Below are 7,265 nucleotides of genomic sequence, written 5' to 3' on the forward strand. Positions count from 1 at the left end.
GACACATTCTGCCCCTAACAAAAACAGTTGTAGGTGTAGTTGAACTGCAGCGTGTGTTTTGTAATAAAGATCACTATTTTTCTCTGAGCTTAGTCATCTCTTATACCCCATTCAGACTGACACAGTGATATGGGTTAAAACCACATTGGAGGTCTGTTTGTACAGGTCAGTGGCTGTCTGGCTTTTATGACCTGGCATTGCTACCAGGAATGAAAATAAACTCAAAGATACTGACATTTAAATATCATTTAACTGACTCACAGAAAAACGGGAGAGGGAGAGAAGGGGGGACAGAGAAGGAGAGACAGAGAAATAGAAAGGGACATAGAAGGAGAGAAATAGAAAGGTCCCCTCTGAGCAATCAAGAGTGAAGGAGCATGCAGATGGACAGAGAGAGGAGGTAAAACTTTTATCTGCTAATTATTTGATTCTGCTGTCTGGTAGTGGTATTAGTAATCCCACCTCTAAACTGTGACTATGAGCTCTCCTTCACTTGCAGAAAGCATCTGGAGATTTGGAACAGGTGTAGTCCAGGAGCTGATGCCATTTTCTTAGTAAATCTGGTCCAGTGTTTCTGTCTGTTTTGAATGTCCCCACTGGAAGGTGAAATGAAAAGCCTGCTCTCATGGCATCCCACTGCCTCCTTGATCTCTCTCCAATAACTCTGTGTCTTTGTAGTCTTGACACTATGAGTCATGCAAACAAGGGCAGTCTCTCCTTGAAGACATTCATGGCTGTAAAGTGGGCGAGATTACGGAAAGTTACAAAAGTTGTTGATGCAGTCCCCCAATTCTAACATTGAACAAGGGCATCAGACCCTGCTGGGCAACCTGGCAAATATTGGGAAAAGACAGAAATAGTTGGGTGTCGTCACTACAGCAGTAGTAGTGGAAGCTATGACAGAGTATGAGACACCAGGTATCCTTGTGTGGAGGGAGAATAAAGAGGGGCACAGCACTTGGATGTGTTCACACTTTTTCTGCACAATGAGTGATTATTACCTTATAAATAAAGTGGTTTAGATCATTTTCCTTGTAACACACTTTATTCATCATCCAAAACTTTTTTGAATTTTCAGTTCAAGTAAATTGACTCAGTGAGTTTTAAATTAGAATATCTAATGAGCAAATCAAATAAGCTATTTAATACTATTTCAGGCAGCTGGTCAGAGGTGAGATTTTTTACAGTGTATTCTGTCCCTCTCCCTCAAAGCCCCACCACTCTCTAACCTGCAATTAGAGCCCTTAGATCACTTTCTGTCTCTAACCCCCTACCTCTCCCTTTCTCTCTCTTCCTCTCTTTCTTTATTACTCTCTGACCATCTGCACACAGGCCTATTAAGTCCTCTCTCTCTCTCCTCTGGTGCCAACCTCAGTCTATGTGTCCTGACCGCTTTCTGGTTTCTGTTTGGGTGGCTGATCGAGGTGTAGGGTTGATAGAGGGAGGAGGTTTTGATAGAGGTGCTGAATAACTGTCAGGATAATAACTGTGAAATGGTAGTATTGCCCTTTAATAACTGGAGTCCCTGGAAGGCTGTAGTGAATCTGGATTATATACTGTGATGATATACTCTTTGAATGCTGATGTCAGCTCAAAAACTCATATCGCTCAGAAGAATGCCATGCCTTGCTCACTTATTAATACAATTTTATTTAAAAACATCCTTGATTCCTGTATTCTTTTCATTGTATAAAAAATGAAACATGGTGTAATGAAAATTTGTTCAACTGAAACCATTTAAACTCAGTTCTGTGTATCAGACATGTTTTTTTTAGGTTTCAGGCTTAACTGTCCTCTGTTTTCCTAATTTAATGAAGGCACAACAAACTAGATGTATAGACTACATATGACACCACTGAGAAGGAGACTCAATTACATTTAATGTCTCTATATTACAACCATTTCAATATTTAAAGTAAAATATGACAAATGTTGATTCTGCTGACTTCTGTCATCATTTGTGATCCTGTGACTTCTAAAGATCATTGACTGTTTCAACTACAGTGTTGCTACCTTAGCAACTTTGTTGCTAGATTTAGGAAACCTTTCAGACCCCTTTGGCATATTTTTTTCAAAATAGCGGCTAGTGACATATCTAGCGACTTTTTGGACAGACCTTAGCTCCTCTCCTTGAAGGGAGTCGCCAGTATTTCTAAGTGAATGAGAGCAGTAGCACATCAGTAGCATCATCTGCCAGACAGAGACATGAATGAGCTGTGAATGTGCATACATAATAACCAATCAATGAGCCTCATTGTTTTTATTCTAAATTATTTAACTTTACTAAGTTTGATCTTGTTTTGTCAAAATAGAGAGAGTTAAATGGACTATACTTGTATAGAGCCTTTCTAGTCTTTCGACCACTCAAAGCACTTTTACATTACGAATCACATTCACCCTTTCACGCACTGAATGGGTAGAGGGGCTACCGTGCAAGGTCCCAACCTGCCTATCAGAAGGAACTAACCATTCGCACACATTCACACACTGATGGCTCAGCCATCAGGAACAATTTGGGGTTAAGTATCTTGCCCAAGGGCACATCGACATGCGGACTGGAGGAGCTCAGGAATCAAACTTCTGATCTTTTGATTGGTGGACAAACTGCTCTACCTCCTGCCACCTCCAACTCTAACAACTCTCTATTCATGAGGAAAGAAACAGGAACAGGACAACAGAAATGTTTAGGATTTTTTTGTTTGTTTTGTTTTGTGTAATTGAAATGATCTCTCAGGGCACTTTTATCAACAAAATAAAATGAGACCCCAATATTGAATAAATAAATAAATTGATGTATAAATATGAAAATAATTTGTAATATACCACACAATTGTGTGTGAAATGATTCACTAAATTATTATTAATATATATATTTGTGTTTTATCTGCAGTTTAATTTCAAAAAGTATTTTTTCCAAAGTCTGTTTTTATTTCGCAACATAATTTTTCCAAAGGATAATGCCACATTTAGTTTTTGTCTGTCAAACAAGACAAACAGAGTAAACCCAGTCATGTGATTGGTTGCTGTTTCAGCCTGACCAGCCATGACCTGCAATCATCTCTGTTATTGTGAAAAGAAGGATTCAATAATATTTTATGATAATGACTATATTTTCAAAATGTAAGTGTTTTTTATTTCATGTCTTATTTGTTTATTTAATATTGAACAATCTGGGCCTCAAAAGATTAAAGACAGGATTATTTACATTTTAATATGTATAGTAAAACATAAACTAAAGAGAAAACTAAGAAACAGAAAGACAAAACAACATTTTCATTAACATTAATGAATTAATGAATCGATCTCAATTAACCCATGGAAGTCTGTAATTCTTCTTATGGCACTGTGCAGTTTCCATAAAGCAGAACTGCTGGGGAGCTCATTCCGATTTCCTTTCATTACCAGCATTATCAAGTGAACCTGCTGGTAAAATGTACTCGTGTCTACCCTCCTCAGTCAGTGTGATCAGCTGAGGGCTGCAGGTGGGGGTTCTGACACCTTTCTCCTCCCAGCAGCTACTTTGTTAATAAGAAGTCATGTCCCATTGGGTGTTAACTAATTGGCTGTTGCAGACAGGGCCACAGAGGGTCTCAGACCTTGTCAACTCATTAGCGTGTTGTTAGCTTGTTATTAGGTTAAAGCATTTTTAGCTCCTCAGCTTGATGAATGACCAGGAAACAATCAGTGGACCACTCAGCCACTGTGTATGTGTGTGAATGTATTTCTTCCAGTTTTTTAGCATGTGTCAGAGCTAAGTGCTTCTAATGGCCCTAAGCAGCTCTGAGGACAGGACAGGCTGATGCAATACAGACTTTAAAGGGGTACTCCACTTATGTTACACAGAACAATCACTTCTGTAGAGTATTAGAGTCACCATTAGGAAAAAAGTATTTCATTCATTTCATATATATGTAATTTCAAGAATAAAGTCTAAATATTTTGAGAAAAAAGTCATAATATTATGAGAAAAAAGAATAAAGTCAAAATATTTTGAGAAAAAAATTGTGATATTATGAGAAAAAAGTTATATTTTGAGAATGAAGTCATAATTTTTCAAGTATGAAGTTGAAAATTTACAAGAAAACCATCATAACATTACGATTACATTATAATACATCAATACTCTCTGGTAGTAAAGAGATGAGAGCATTCTGTCAGGTTTTATATGTCGAATGTGTGATGTTGATGACTGTGACAGTTCCGGTGTCTCTCCCTTTGGTCCTGTGGTGTGTGTGTTTGTGTGGGTAATACTCTCTTACAATCACAGGCACACAATCGCCCACTGAAATTTGCATGCATGTAGCTGGCCAATCAGGATGTGCCGAACGATTATGTGTGTCTTGCACACTATATGAACGGCATGTCACTGCTGCTCACTATCCTCTTTTCTTTAATGACAGCGAAATCAGCTCACTGATCTTACCTCTCTGAGGATCGAGTTGCCGCTACAAGCTCATTCCCACCCCGGTGTAATCGCTGCCGCCACCAGGTATCTCTTCTGCCGACTGTGCAGAGAGTGGCATGATGCAGCCACCACCCATTTTTGGCTGTGTGTCACTCCGCTGTGACTTGAGCGAATCAGAGCTTAAGATTGATCTCCACAGTGAAGATGACAGCTCCATCCAGCCCTCTGACGCCGCTGCTGGACGCCTCGGTTGTCTCTTCAGTCTCTTCAGCTTCACTGACCTTCGGAAATCTGCCGCCAACTTCAGTTCACCATGATTTCCTAAAGGTTATGGCCATGGCAGTGGAGTGTGTTGGGCTCATCCAGCTCAACCCTCCATTGTTTCGCTGCCACTCCTGGACATCTGGTAGTGTGTCAAAGCATCCTGGGGGGAGTGACTGAAAACAAAGTCACCAATGGTGGGACTGGTTTTCTTCCTGATAGTGCAGGGCCACACGGAGACAGGCTGTCCTGGTGTGCCCCCCTGGAAGAGGCCCTCGCAACCCCCTGATTCAGAGAGAGACGTGCTGACGTGCTATGGTAAGCGTATTGTGTCATCTCCGGTTGCTGACTATGTCTACTGATAGCGTTGTTGCTGCTCTCAACTCAGTTGATTTTGCTATATATCACATTACTGTGGATAAATACCCGCTGTATATTTAAACTTTCGCTAGTTCTACACAAGCACTCTCAGTGCTTTTCTCTTAGTGACTTTTCTCGCCAATCGCACAGTTGTTAGTTATTTTAGCTCTGCAGATAGCATTAGCAGCTAACTTAAACTAAGCAGTTAGCGATGGCTTCTCTCTCTCCCTCTCGTTCTCCTGCTCTCTCTTGCTTAGTGTGTCAAATGTTTAGTTATTCCTCTGCCTCCTTTTGTGATATCGGTACGTGTAATAAGTGTAGTTTATTTGCAGTGCTGGAGGCGAGGCTCAGTGAATTGGAAGCGTGGCTCCGCACCATGGAAAAACAATCAGTAGCTAATGTAGTTAGCCAGCCCCCAGTAGCCGGTGCGGGCCAACCTAGCGTAGCTCCCACTCCCCCGGTAGTTCCCGAGCAGCCGGGAAGCCAGGGTGGCTGGGTGACTGTCCGAAGGAAGCACAGCTCCAAGCAGAAGCCCACGGTTCACCACCAACCAGTTCACGTTTCAAACAGGTTCTCCCCCCTCAGTAACACACTTGCTGAGAAACCAACTCTGGTTATTGGCAGCTCCATAGTCAGAAACGTGAAATTAGCGACACCAGCAGCCATAGTTAAATGTATTCCTGGGGCCAGAGCGGGCGACATTGAGTCAAATTTAAAACTGCTGGCTTAGAATAAACGTAAATATGGTACGATTGTCATCCATGTCGGCGGCAACGACTCCAGATTACGCCAATTGGAGGTCACCAAAATTAATGTTGAGTTGGTGTGTACATTTGCAAAAACAATGACGGACTCCGTAATTTTCTCTGGACCGCTGCCTAATCTGACTCGTGATGACATGTATAGCTGCATGTCACAATTCAACCGCTGGCTGTCGAGGTGGTGTCCAGCAAACGATGTGGGCTTCATAAATAATTGGCAGACTTTCTGGGGAAGACCTGGTCTGATTAGGAGAGACGGCATACATCCCACTTTGGATGGAGCTGCTCTCATATCTAGAAATATGGCTGAGTTTATTAGAAGACCAAAACCATGACAACCCAGAGTTGAGACCAGGAAGCAGAGCTGCAGTCCTACACACTTCTCTGTGCTTCCATTAGAGCAGTTACCCACCCAAAACCACATAGAGACTGTGTCTGTCCCCCGACCACTTAAATCAATTAAATCCAAAGTAAACAAAAGAAGAGTCATTCATAAAAATCTAGTAAAAATTAAAACTACTACCGCAATACTACAACAAAATAAGATAATTAAATGTTGACTCTTGAACATTAGATCTCTGTCATCTAAAGCTGTATTAGTAAGCGATTTAATCTCAGATCATCATATTGATTTATTTTGTCTTACTGAAACTTGGCTGTGTCATGAAGAATATGTCAGCCTAAATGAATCCACTCCCCCCAGTCATATTAATACTCACATTCCTCGAGACACTGGCCGAGGAGGAGGAGTTGCAGCCATTTTCAACTCAAGCCTAATCATCAACCCTAGACCTAAATTTAATTATAACTCATTCGAAAGCCTTGTTCTTAGTCTCTCTCAGCCAACCTGGAAAACTTTACAGCCAGTTCTATTTGTTATAGTGTACCGTCCTCCTGGCCCGTACTCTGAATTCCTATCTGAATTCTCAGAATTTTTATCAAACTTAGTCCTTAGTACAGATTAAGTAATTATAGTAGGTGATTTTAATATTCATGTGGACGTCGATAATGATAGCCTTAGTGCTGCGTTTATCTCATTATTAGACTCAATTGGCTTCTCTCAGTGTGTAAATAATCACACTCACTGTCTTAACCACACCCTCAACCTTGTTCTGATTTATGGGATTGAAATTGAACATTTAATAATTTTTCCACAAAATCCTATTTTATCAGATCATTTTTTAGATGTCTAACTGATAGTGTTGTAGATAAATTAAAGGAAGCAATTCCATCAGTACTGAATTCAAGGCCATGTCTCAATACTACAGAGGACTCTTATGTTAACTTTAGTCCCTCCCAAATTGATAATCTTGTTGATAGTGCTGCAGGCTCATTACGAATAACACTCGACTCCATCGCCTCCTTAAAAAGGAAGATAACTATGTACCACAGTCCTTTAAAGTAGCTGTAATTAAACCTCTTCTTAAGAAGCCTACTCTTGATTCAGGCATTTTAGCCAATTATAGACCTATAGCTAA

The 7,265-nt window shown here is 40.6% G+C and overlaps 1 pseudogene; it reads left to right on the forward strand.

Moving 5' to 3' along the window:
• Positions 1-4,247: 4,247 nt before the first annotated feature.
• LOC137183787 (uncharacterized) lies at positions 4,248-6,951 on the forward strand (annotated as a pseudogene).
• The last annotated feature ends 314 nt before the right edge of the window (positions 6,952-7,265 follow it).

This window comes from Thunnus thynnus, chromosome 5, assembly GCF_963924715.1.
Source record: "Thunnus thynnus chromosome 5, fThuThy2.1, whole genome shotgun sequence".
NCBI classification, from domain to species: Eukaryota; Metazoa; Chordata; class Actinopteri; order Scombriformes; family Scombridae; genus Thunnus; species Thunnus thynnus.